Source organism: Astatotilapia calliptera, chromosome 6 (assembly GCF_900246225.1).
Source record: "Astatotilapia calliptera chromosome 6, fAstCal1.2, whole genome shotgun sequence".
NCBI classification, from domain to species: domain Eukaryota; kingdom Metazoa; phylum Chordata; class Actinopteri; order Cichliformes; family Cichlidae; genus Astatotilapia; species Astatotilapia calliptera.
The window spans coordinates 20,500,540-20,513,070 of NC_039307.1; the positions used below are offsets into that span (position 1 = coordinate 20,500,540).

The window sequence follows — 12,531 nt, forward strand, 5'->3', positions numbered from 1 at the left end:
TGAACTGTATATGATCACACTTTTATCTCCCCGTGACCTATGAACGACTACTCTTTATTGGAAGCCTCCAACTGTTAAACATGATATGAGCACTGTAAACTTTTAAACAATACCAACCCTTGCACTCAATAGAACTGCCTTTATCTGTGAAAATGACATCCATCGGTAATGATTTCCTCCCGGTCACAGAAAGCATTGCTATAGGAGGCCGGATCAGTGTCACGCAGTAAGACTTCAGTCCTCATAATGACTTTTTAAAACTTCTGTTGGAGCACTTTGATCTATTTCTGGCGTAAACAGCATGATTTGTGTATGAAAATTGACTGACAGAGTGTGCACAAGCCATAAACAAAACACATTTTACATATTTATCTGAAATGAATAATTATTGTAGTCCTACATACCAGACTGATTTTTACAGAACAAACTACATGCAACAAATATATTTTAATGTTTTAATTTTCACCTCACGTGCACAGACCATGCCGGTGAAACTTTGTCCACCTCATAAAGTCTGGTCTTGCAAAAGCTGATGGTCTTTAAACCATAAACTCGTTCATCTCGTGTCAGAGTTATTATATTGTCAGTGGGGATTTATAACTTTCAAAAGCCTGTCCTGTATCAACACACATCAATAATGGTACTCAAAAGCAGCTATGATCTTCCACTCACTGTGACGTAACACTTAACTAAAGCAAGTCTGTGCAGGCGGATGTTCATCCTGTAAAGAAAATGGTTGTGGTTGGAAAAAACACAGGTTTATTTAGGAAACGAGTAAAAGCGATTTGCTGGATAATAAAATTATGGAAATTCCCCCCCCACCCCACTCCCCGGATATGCATGCCTTATACGACACAGACCATAAATATTTGGGCTTTTTTGGTCTTCGCATGTGAAATTACAGATGCTACCTTAAATTCTAAGCTTTATCAAAGTCATATTATATTAAAGCCTGAGGAACTCCAGTCAGTGTGGATGACTGGAAAAATAATTTTACGTGATGGTGGGGAAAAAAACCCTCTAAATATATTGAGACAGCAAAATAAGTCAAGAATGCTTCCTGGTACGTAGGCAAGAAAGGTCAGATGATTCATCACGAGACACAAACCCCAGGTAAGCCCTATAAGCAGGTTATTAGGCAGGTTGGAATTTGCAAAACAAGAAACGGGTAAAGATGTGGGGCAAATGTCTGTGGAACGACGAAACAAAGATCAGCCTTTATCCAAATATGCAGAGAAAAAACACAAGCAGGTCACCAGTCGAACAGGTACTCTGGCATTGATTGTTCGATTGATTCTCTACTGGCAGACGCCCAGCACATTACTAAAGCTTTAAAGAATAAATAGGTGAAAGATCCTAAAATGGCAGAGTCAGTCACCTGATCACATTCTGACTGAGAATAAATAAGGACCGGACCAAAGGCAGAAAGATGCAAAGAATATACAAAATGTGCGCTCGTGTGTGGGTGCCTTTTCCACAAAGCATTACGATGAACTTGCGTCTGTCCATTTATTTTACTTTTTTTAAACCACCAAACTTCAGGCACAGCGGGCTGGTCGTAACAGCAGAGCTTACAACAGGTCTTAAGCGTAATCAGTTTTATCTTAGCATCTTAAGTCTGACATAAGAGTTTTGCCTGTTGTGCAATATAGGATTATGCGTTCTTCTGGGCGTGGTGTGAATCGTGAACCTGCAGAGGAGCACATGTGAAGTTAAAATATCAGCTTTTTTATGACACCGACTCCACAATAAGACTTTTAGAGAGTAGAGAGCTGTGAGGGATGGACAGATACAGCACTGGGGAGCTGTTTCGATTCTCTAAGGAAAGAGCTACTGAAGAGCTGCGACTGGACCTCAACACGGCAGCTGAACATCTTTCCACTTTTTCCTTCCACTGTTTTCTGAACAGATTTCCGAGTTGTTTCTTCTTCTTACCAAACTAGACTCTGCACCTGTGCGTTCTTGCACAGCTTTAGTAATTTTGCTTTTCCAGTGTTGAAGTGGTGAAATCACCTCTTCTTTTATTCCATTTTATTTGCTTGCAAAAGCCAAAATTATAAGTTAGTGAGACACCAGAAAATCATTAAAAATCCACCCCAGCAATTAATGTGAATCACTGGGACTGGGTGTAGTTAAGACTAGGCTTACGCTTGGCTGGTGCAACCCTGTCCCAGGGTGTAGGTGGGTTTTATCTACTTTTACTCTAGAATCGGGCAATGGTGGCTAAAACTTGTTTAATCTGTGCTTCTTCACCGCTTCCTCTTATGTTAGTAGAGTAGGAAACAATCAGCCGTGAAACCTGTATCGTGATGTATTTAGATTACTTGGGGTGAACTGCACAGCCTGCTGCAGTTACAGAAGCCTGACTTATTGCCGTGTATATGCTTTTGTATTTGCAGTTTTTTTAAGGATTGTGTGAAATCTGTTAAGTAAGCATTAAAGTCAAAAAGTATTGAGCAACTTAATCAACGGCCCGGCCGCCTCCCTGCTAGAGTTCAGCCGCTGTGTTGAAACGTTATTTCTCTGTGTGAGCACATCTGACTCAATCTCAGTTTCCTATACACACTCACACACACACACACACACATGCTCGCAAGTTCCCTACTGTTTGTGTGTGTGTGTTTCTGTGTGTGTGTGTTGTTACACTAAACAGAAATCCAGCGTCCTCACTTCTCTCTTCTGTTCTCAGTCTGCTGGTTGGCTGACCGCGGACACTCCTGTTCAGCACAGCGCTCTCTCCTTGTCTCCATGACAACTGGCTGTCACAAAGACGTCGCTCTCGCCACGTACCTGAGATCAGGAAGAAGGAAGCGCTTGGTCCCGCCTACGCCAAACTCTCCAAGGAATTCAGGTAGGGTAACCAACACACACACACACACACACACACACACACACACACACACACACACACACAGAGATACAGGAATACACTTTACGCAGTCTTGAATGAGAAGTGAATACTGTGACTGAGGGTTGCTGAACCTCAATAACATGATCAAACAAGTATGACATTTTCTGAAAAGATCAGAAAAGAGGATAAAGTGCATGAGACGAGGAAGGACTGTGTGAAGGAGTAGAAAGAAAAAACAGTTTTTACTTTCTGTTCAGCTTTACGGCATAACCCTCCTTAACAGAAGTGAGAAACTGTTTATATTGGACATTTAAAGGTTTGGATTTCCCTTTCAGCTGTCAGTCATGCTTTTTGTCACGCTCATGCTGACAATTCAAACACAAGAAACCTGAGAGAGTGCCCGAGTGGGTTGTTATTACACAAAGGTGTCATTACAGAGGGATCTGCAGCACGCACGTCAGAGAGGTGAACACTACAGTGTAAAGACAGCATGTCATCGTGACCTCAGGGGTGTATGTGTGTATTTGTGAATGAGCGTGTGTGATCATCACTAATAAGCAAGCGGTGGATGAGAGCGATCATGTGGTAGGTGTGCAGGAAACTCCTTTAGAGGATTGCTGCTGAATCTCCTCTCTCAGGTCTGGCTGATCGCACTAACTCACTCAAACACACACACACACACACTTGGATTAGACAGGGCCACAGGAGGATAGCGTTTCCTATCCGGAATGATAGGAAGGAGGAGGCAGGGAGGAGGTGTGCTGGGGGTATGGGCAGTCAGATTCTGGTTTGGTGAGTTTTAGGAGCTGGCAGTGTGTACACCATACACATAGCGAAAGAGAGAAACAGAAAGGGAAAGACGAGCTGAGAGAGAGGTAGAAGAAAGAAAGGGGACTAAAAGCAGGTGTGTGGAGCGTTTAGGTGACAGACGGCGAAGCTTCAGGAGCGGCAGCACCTTCGCTGAACATCATGCAGGCTTGACTTGAGCGCCGTGACAGTTATGCTGTGCTGTAAGGAAGACAGATTTGTGTGTGTGTGTGTGTGTGTGTGTGTGTGGTTGTGTGTATGTTGGGATGAAGAGGGTCCTCTCTGATGTGTGTCCTGGGATGATTAGTGTGTGTTCCAAACTTTTTCCCCTTTTCCTCTCTCCCTCCTCATCTCTCCCCCCTTCTCGCTTCTGAGGAATGTGGGGCTTATGTCAGTGAGAGTCAGGTACAGACTCACTAATTACCAGTGGCCTCCCTCGCTCCCTCCCTCTTTCCCTCCCTCTCTCTCTCTAATGCTTTCCTTCAACTCTGTCACCTCCTGTTCTCTCCTCCACTTCGAGACCTTGTGCACCGGCCTCCTTCTCCCGTCTCCCGCTGTTACGTCTACGAGCGCTGTCGTGACTGGAGCAGAGGAGAGGACAAACAGAGAGGATCTGAGTCAGAATCCAAAAAAACACCAAAAGGAGAAGAGAAACTTTGAGTCGTCCTCTCCTCTGTGTGTGTGTGTGTGTGTGTGTGTGCAGTGTGTGTGTGTGCAGTGTGTTTGACAGAAGTGTCTGAGATCTCTTCTCATTGTGCTTTGGGGGACTTGTCATTGAAGACAGGAAGTGCCCTGACAGCGAACACGGAGCCGGAGAGAACCTGACTGTCTGTACAAAGGAAGATAGAAGGCAGGAGGGGAAGATGAGAAAGTGACAAGCCGGATCGTTGCCTTTTGACGCCGACGCCGTGACTACACGTCCCATCATCCTACAGGTTGGCTGGGAACTCATCGTGTGTGCCCCCCCCCCCCCCCCTTTTTTTTTCTTTTTCAGAAATTCTCTCTCATTTCAGTCTGAACAGTTATGTTGTAAATGTAGCTGAGAGCAATGGTGTGTTTTCTCACCTGGAGGTTTAACAGCACACACTCACACACAGACACACACATGCACACACACTCACACAGTGGGTAATCTGGAAGGACATTTCTTCAGCTGGTCCAGTGTTCACATTGACCCAACTGACTGCTGTAACCTTCACTGCAAGGTTACGGAGCGAGTACTGAATGTTTATTTGTGTGTGTGTGTGTGTGTGTGTGTGTGTTCTATGTGTTCTTGTCTTGTCATCTTCTGTGTGTGTGTGTGGGTTTCAGAAACTGGTCGAGCAGGGCGCCAGTTAGCCTTGGGTGTCCTGTTGTTGTGCAAACGAGACTTAGCTGCTCGAGTATATATGTGTGCATATGAAAGCAGAGTAGTGTGTGCGTGTGTGTACCCGTGTGTCTGTGTGTTTTTGTGTGTGTGTGACAGTTTACATCCAGCTGATCTTTTCAAGAACAACTGTCTCACTGACACAGAGGGTATCCGCTCAAATTTGCCAAGCTGTCATTTGTCCAGCTGTAGTTTCTGGAAATATTCACGTGTTTCTCCACATAAGGAAATGCAGTAAGTGATGCCTCAAATCTTATTTATGCTAAAGCTCATTCAAGCAAGCATTCAAAGTACAATAATATACTATGTGTGACTTTTAAATGTCAGTTGAAAGGAAATCAGAGTGTAAAAATGACAGTAAGTCATATGCCAGTTTACAGTAATTTAAGTTGTACTTGCATTGAAGTTAACTTTAGTTTCTGTTTCCTGGTAACCAGTTTGGCATGCAGTATGGGGCCGGTTGACCAAGTTATTCCTTCATCATTTTTTTGGGGTGGAAAATTTTAAGTTAGATTATTAAAGTGCTTTTAGACTAGAAGTCACATTTTAACCATACATCCATACTGTACTTTATTCTATACACTTATCTACTTGTCTACACTTGTCTACATCGACTTCACGTCCATGTGGGGTAGATAAGCTGGGGTTCAAACCTGGAACAGTGCTAACCACTGCACCATAGTCCCACACGAAGCTTACAGCCAAAGTACTAACCAGGCTAGACTCTGCTCACTCTCTGAGATCCAATGAGAGCGTCTGGTTTTTGCTTTTTTCAGTATTATTTTTCTCTATAATATTGGAGGTCGTTGTCAGGGATTAGATCAGATTAGCTTCTACAATACAAACACACCACTGTCACTCACAGCCTTGTAGACATCCAGTCTCGGTAAACATTTGCACAGACCTCGCGTTTACTATCTGAGCAAATTTGACCAAACTGACAAAAACTAAAGACAACTACCATGTACGTTTGTTTTATTTGTCAGAAGTTTTATTTTATCTCAGTTAATTGAATTGTTCTTTTTCTCACTAGTTTACTCTTTAGCTTAGTTTCAGTTAACTTCAGTGACCTCAATTCAGGTTTGGGTTCAGGTTAGAGCCAGTTTAAGGTTAGCATGAGGGTATGTCTTCAGGAAATAAGCATAAGTCAGTTTGCTGCCTTCTGAAGTGATGGAAACAAGACGAAATGTTTGTGTACAGATGGCCAGCTTCCGTGTGAATACTGTAAATACCTGGACCTGTAAGGTGTTTCAAAGGTGTGTGTGTGTGTGTGTTGAAGTGCTGGTCAGACCTGATGAAGTGGTGACACGTGGCTTCTTTAGACATTCTGATGTAAAAACCGAAGCCAAAAATAGAAACCAGTTGAATGGTTAGCATATGGAAGGGGTTATTCAATCGGGGCTTTGCGTTTGTCTGTGTCGCCGTCTCGGACAGTAGCTGTGGCTTCGTTACTGATTGTGTAACCAAGTTCAATAGGTGAACCATTTTTCCGAGTGGCGCTTATCTCTCAACTCGCTGTATCACATTCCACAAGTGGAAAGCACAGAAGCAGACGTCATCTAAGACATACATTTATATCTCGATGTTTGTCCTAGTTTGAATTTATTTTTGCTGTGTTTTGGCCCTGTCTAGTTTCAGGAAGAAAAGACAGATTTCTTAAACCAGAAGGCAACAGGAAGAGATCTTTTATTTAATTAACATATCAGTTTTTTTAAAGCAAGAAACCGATTGGACTTTATTATTCAGCAAACCTCAAGCATAAGGAAGAGAAACAGCATAAACTGCACACTCACACAGACACAAGCGTGCACCATGATCATGTCACATGTCTGTCACATGATCATCTTATGCTTATGATGGGGAAGCACAGATTCAGTGTGGTGTGTACGCGACAAAACCGTAAGCCTAATCCACCAGCACATAGGCAGAGATCTAGAGCTGCAGAGTAACGAGTGCAGCGGAGAGGCAGAAGGAAACCTGTTAGTGCTATTGTGTTGTTTATGAAACACCTGTAACAAGATCTGATCAGCCTTGCTCTCCTCTCTCTCCCTTTCTTTCTTTCTGTTTGTCGCAAATACACACATACCGGGAAAGCACAATGGCCACATTCTTCCCCTTTATCAACCCCCCACCTCCCTCTTCAGCTCCCCTCTGATCGGGCCAAACACCGAACAGCAGTGAGCTGAAGGGAAGTTGAACCGAGCTTAAAAAAATAGGGTAACAAGTACAGGTGGAAAAAAAGGGAGAGGAACATATGATTTATAATGTGCTTGTCTCTTCCTCTTGTAACAAAGATGGAAAATAAGGGTTGAGAATGAGAAACGTGGCGGAAAAGAAATGTTAGAAGATTGTCAGAGAGGATGACAAATAAATTTGGAGGAACAGTAGTCATCAGGAGTTTTAAAGGGCCAGTTCCTCAATTCATGAAATCAGATTTTCTGAAAGTCTATCAAACAGAACAAAAGTGATGGTGTTTTTAAAAACCATTGAAAAAAACATTTGTTGAAAGAATTAGTTTTATAATACACGCCTCAAGCGCTTTGGTTAGGGTTTGTTTCACTTTAGAGCAGCGATGTGAAATATAAAGCCCGAGGGCCAGAATCGGCCTGGCGAGGACTCCAATCTGGCCCACTGATGGTTTTGGAAAAATGTGAAGGAGGACTTAAATCATGGGCTTGCATCTGTATTTTCACAAGTTTTACAGTATTTGCTACCAAAAAAAGCCCTCCCCCGTGGCCATTCACACTACACCCAAGTAATTATGTAAAAGATAGTTTCTGTTTTCATTTTCTACAATAGAAATTCCTGTTTTGTGTTGTTTTGCAATGATTCCACAGTAAGAAACATGAAAGAAAAAGAAAGATTTTTTGTGAATTAAAATAAACGTCCTGTTTCATAATTACAGGATGGTCTGGGCGATGAGCTACCAGATCTTTTTCTGGTTTTTACAATTTAAGCTGAATGAATCAGGCTGACAGATGTCTTTGATTTACTACAGGCACATTTCTTTATTGTGTAGAAAAAGTGAGATGAGCTGTTGAAACTGCAACTTGAAACTTTTTCTTATCTGAGGGATTTAATGTTAAACTTCTTTACACTGACAGAAAGAGAGAGCTTCACTCGTTTGGCCCACTTAAACTTTATGTGGCCCTTTATGTAAAATGACTTTAACATCCCTGCTTTAGCAAACGGCTTGTTGAGATTTAATGAAATATAATTATTATTATATAATATTATATAATAAAATCCTGGATTTGAATCCACCGGGAGTCTTTCTGTGTGGAGTCTGCATGTTCTCCCTGCACCTTGCACCTGCATGGCTTCCTCCCACAGTTCAAACACATGCCTGTTGGGTTAATCACCGATTCTGAATTGGCTGTAGGGTGTAAGAGTGAGCGTGTATTTTTCCATAAAGCATTGAATCTCATAAATGTAGTCTGAAGATCAATCTTGAACTAATTAGCTGATTTAAAAAATAAAAACTACTTTGAAACACGACCCAGGTAAATGGTTGGATCCCTCCTCTAATCACTTCCTGTAACCGTAGCTGTGATTTGATATCACTGGGACTAAACCTCTGACCAGGTCAAGAAAACCCCAGCTCCCTTATTGTCCTCCCTCTTCTGCTCTTAACTTTTATTTTTTTTAACCTCTGGGCAGAGGTGTCCTCCACAGCGTACTCTTCTTACGGCTCTGTTTCAGTTAAGTGTACGTAGGATATTGGAAAAGCCCTATGGAGTGTCATTAGTTCTGTTTTCTCCCATCAAACTCCTTCAGCTATTGTTGCTCCTGTTACTCTTTCCTTAGCAAAAGGTTTAAACCCGCTCCCCCCCTCAGAAGATGAGAACAGTTCCCGACCAATTCTGTCTGCAGCAATGACATCAGCCCCTCATCCTCCACTGAGGGAGAGCGGTAACAACTCTGACTTGCCATCTCTCTGCTATGAGCCATTTATTATCTGCAAAATGTTCTGCTACAGGCTCTTCTCAGTCTGAGATGCACAACACATTCATCTGTGCTCATCCCTCCAAATAAGGGGTATGAGGGGTTAAACCCTTCAGCCTCCCGTCCAAGCTAAAACAGTGATAACAGCTGTTTAGTTCCTGCCTCTTAATCTGAGAGAACTGTAGCGTGTCATGCACAGATCCTTAGTAATGCTAAAGTAGTCTCATTTTTACCAGAAAGGACTTTTAGAGTTACTGTTTTGAAGTGTTTGAGCTTTTAGCTAAGGCCGTCGAATATTTTGATTGAGACGACTGGAGAAAGTAACACCTATGAGTCAAGCATTCATGTGGCTCTTAGGGGGCATCAAAGTAACCCCTCACTCACTCAATCTGGAACCCCCGACTCAAGTCGGCACTGAAACGTAGGACCGCTAGCTTCAAAACTGAAGCATTAAATAGCTTCATGACCACAGACGATCACCTTCAAAACACAGCAAAAGCTGCACAGAGACACTGAGCTTAACTGTCAGGTTCACCAACTCTGTATTTATGCAGTGGAAGGAGTAGAGAAACTATATGACCCACAAGTGAACTTTGTAGATAACCACACCAGCTCTTACCAGTGTGGCGTTAGCCATAGCCATAATGAGACAGTGACAACAGTCACTAAAGCGTTACAACCCTGGGCAGTGATGCTCGAGAGCTCAGGACATTATTTTCATAACTAACGGCATCTGTACTGAGAGGACGATGGGTGCTAGCTGTAATCAGGAGCAAAATCTATAATCCAGCCATCCTGGATTCTGATTGGATAGACACCTCCTTCACACTTTAAAGTTACACTTGGATGAAAACCAGGGTTGCACTTAGTAACATCACAAGCACAGGACCTCGCAGAGATTGTCCTTATCCAGAGATTAGGACATCACCATACTGTCAGACAACAAACACGACACAGACACGTTGTTGTTTATCTATATTTTATCTTCGGTAACATGACGGCTGTTTTCGCACAGCCAGGATAAAAAGTAACGTCAGCAGATGTCCAGTTGCTTAACAAACTGTTCAGATGTTACAAACGTGGATAAGCCGACAAATGTACTCTTCAGTTATAGATTACGCATTGAGTGAAATGCTATGGTCAAAGGGTCTGTTTGTACAACTGAAACTTCACAGATAATCACTGGGTGATTTAAAGTGAATTTTTGCTGTGAAAGATGAACCATTATGTAAATCGGATATTTCATCCAAGCACTTCCTGTAACTTTAGCTTTATCCAAGGATGGCTACGCCCATGACCAGGTCAAGAAAACCCCAGGTCTCTGTATTGTTCTCACTCTTCTTCTTTTACCTTCTTTCCTCTGATGGCTCTCTGACCTCCAGGCAGAGATCATCACCACAGTTCAGTCAGCTCAAAGGCAACTGTTTCTTGAAAGAGTGGTGCGAGATGCAAAAATAAGCCTTCTGTGTGTGCTCTTTTTTGCTAAGTACCCAGAGAAAGCTAAAAAAATGTATTCTGCATGGACAGATATAACGCAAAGTCTGCCAGCCAACTTTACAAGCAACAAAGCAAGTCGCTGCTAAACTACCTACTCTGCAAGGTGTCCTCTGACATTTATCATGATGAACATGCTCTTTCCAGCCTTGTTTATCAATAACTAAAGGATCGACAAATTCTCTAGATTGTCTCTCTTTTGGTAAAAGCGAGCAGCTCTTGTTGTGCTACTACAAAAGTTATCCCTCAATTACTAAACCAATCAGAAATGTTCAGCTGTGAATCAAACCCTTTTGTAGATCTGAAATGTTCTCAAGCAGGAACTTTTGAGGATAAAATCATTTCCTTGAAACATATTTATGAAAGCTTGGACAACTATTACCATGTAATGATTCCGCATTCAGTTATTTCTGAGTGGTTTTGTACTGGTGAAACCTGCTGTGCTGCAAAGACAGCACAAACAACCAGTTTGTGGTGATTATTTTACTTAAGAAATTCAGCACCAACATGTCTGTCCAGAACAGTTAACGGACTAATCCTGTTTGCGGAAGTAGATTTTGAGGAAAATGCTGTGCTGTGTGTGAAAAAACCACATTATCAGGAGTTGAAACCTCTGAAGTCTAGTAGCAGGATTATACATATGTGTTAAATCTGCTCTGTAGATACGTAGCAGAATATGCAAGTTGTGTCTTCATTAAATTAAAAAAATTCTTTCTCCAAAATACAGTTAGATAGGTCACCTGTTCACTGGTTGCTGACAGTTTATTTACTCTCAACTCAACTAAAGCATTGGTACACTTTTTATAATTGAAAGATATCTGCATTGATTTTATTGCCACTTTAATTAACCATACTTTTTTTTTGCCTAAATCAACATGCAAGTAGGACTTCAAATATAAATCGTAGTGTCAGACTGTCCAAACTCTTAATTCCACTATCTACCCCAGCCACCACCACTTAGCTTCTTACACTGTGTACTCTTGTGTTCACCTCCTAGATATAGTTAATAATATGTAGTGCTTCCACTGAACAGCACTGAAGATTAGTGTTCAAAGGGATCATTTATATTTCATTCTTTGACCACATGAACGCTGTCAACCACGATAAGGAGGCAGTTATTTCAAAACTCGGATTATCTGTCTGTGTAGACTGATTTCACAACATTTAAATGTGAAAAAGTCTTTTTTTCCCCTCTTTGTAATTAGACTGTGCCTTTGAGATGTGATATTGTGCAACTGCCTTCCTTCTGTGAGCGTGGCGGAACTGTCGAGTGTGTAAACAGGTGACTTCCACTCACTGCGAAGGCTGGATCAACACTCCTCTTCCCCCCTTTCCCCTCTCTCCCTCTGCCTTTGTGCTGTTCAACCTTTGACCCACGAGTAACCCCTCCACCCCCCCAGTGCAGTGACACCGCTGAACCCTCCATCCTCTCCTCCTATCCTGCTCGCCTCCCTCCCTTCCCTCTTCTGTCCCCCAAACCTGCTCGTACACTAATGCTGTTATCGTGCTTCATTTCACTGCTTGTTTCCTAAATCCTCCTCTTGCGCCCTTTCGGGTTAAACGAGTGAGGTCGGAGACATGTTATAAGACAGGTTCACAAACGTATGTATGATGCTTTGTCTTCTGTATTTGTCCATATTAGCAGTGGCATAACCGGTTTCTAATGTAAGGGACGTAGGACAAACCCTACGTTTGTCCTAACAGACAGTTAAACTTCAGGTGCTTTCGTAGAGGAGCTGCAGAGATTACAAAACAAAAGTAAAGTGCATAAGCTCATGTTGGAATCATTATGAAACAGACTTGGGGAAAAAATGCCAAGGTATCCTTTTAGCTTGTTCACAGACACACACACACATACACACACACACCAAGTTTCTTGTTGCATGTACTCAAACAGACTCTTCTCTGCATACCTGTTGCTACACACAATGGGTTAGTTGTCTGGACAGCAGGCCAAGAGGCAAGGTGTGTGTGTGTGCAGAGGGTGGTTTGATACTGGCAGGGAGGGCGAGTAAATGTGGATGTTGTTGAGGGGTGTGTTTTGTGTGTAAGTGAGTCTGTTGCAGGG

General features: G+C 42.4%; 1 protein-coding gene across 13 annotated transcripts in view; it reads left to right on the forward strand.

Moving 5' to 3' along the window:
* rbm47 (RNA binding motif protein 47) overlaps positions 1-12,531 on the forward strand; it is a 49,276-nt gene that overhangs the window by 9,395 nt on the left and 27,350 nt on the right. For 2 of the 13 annotated variants that reach the window (XM_026171028.1, XM_026171030.1), the window contains exons 2-3: positions 2,690-2,851; positions 4,439-4,593. The gene's annotated coding sequence lies outside the window, so the exon portion shown is untranslated. Of the gene's footprint in view, positions 1-1,728; positions 2,852-2,909; positions 3,862-4,438; positions 4,594-4,961; positions 5,259-12,531 lie in introns of those variants that run through there. The other 11 variants (XM_026171041.1, XM_026171042.1, XM_026171027.1 and 8 more) reach the window with 10 other exon arrangements.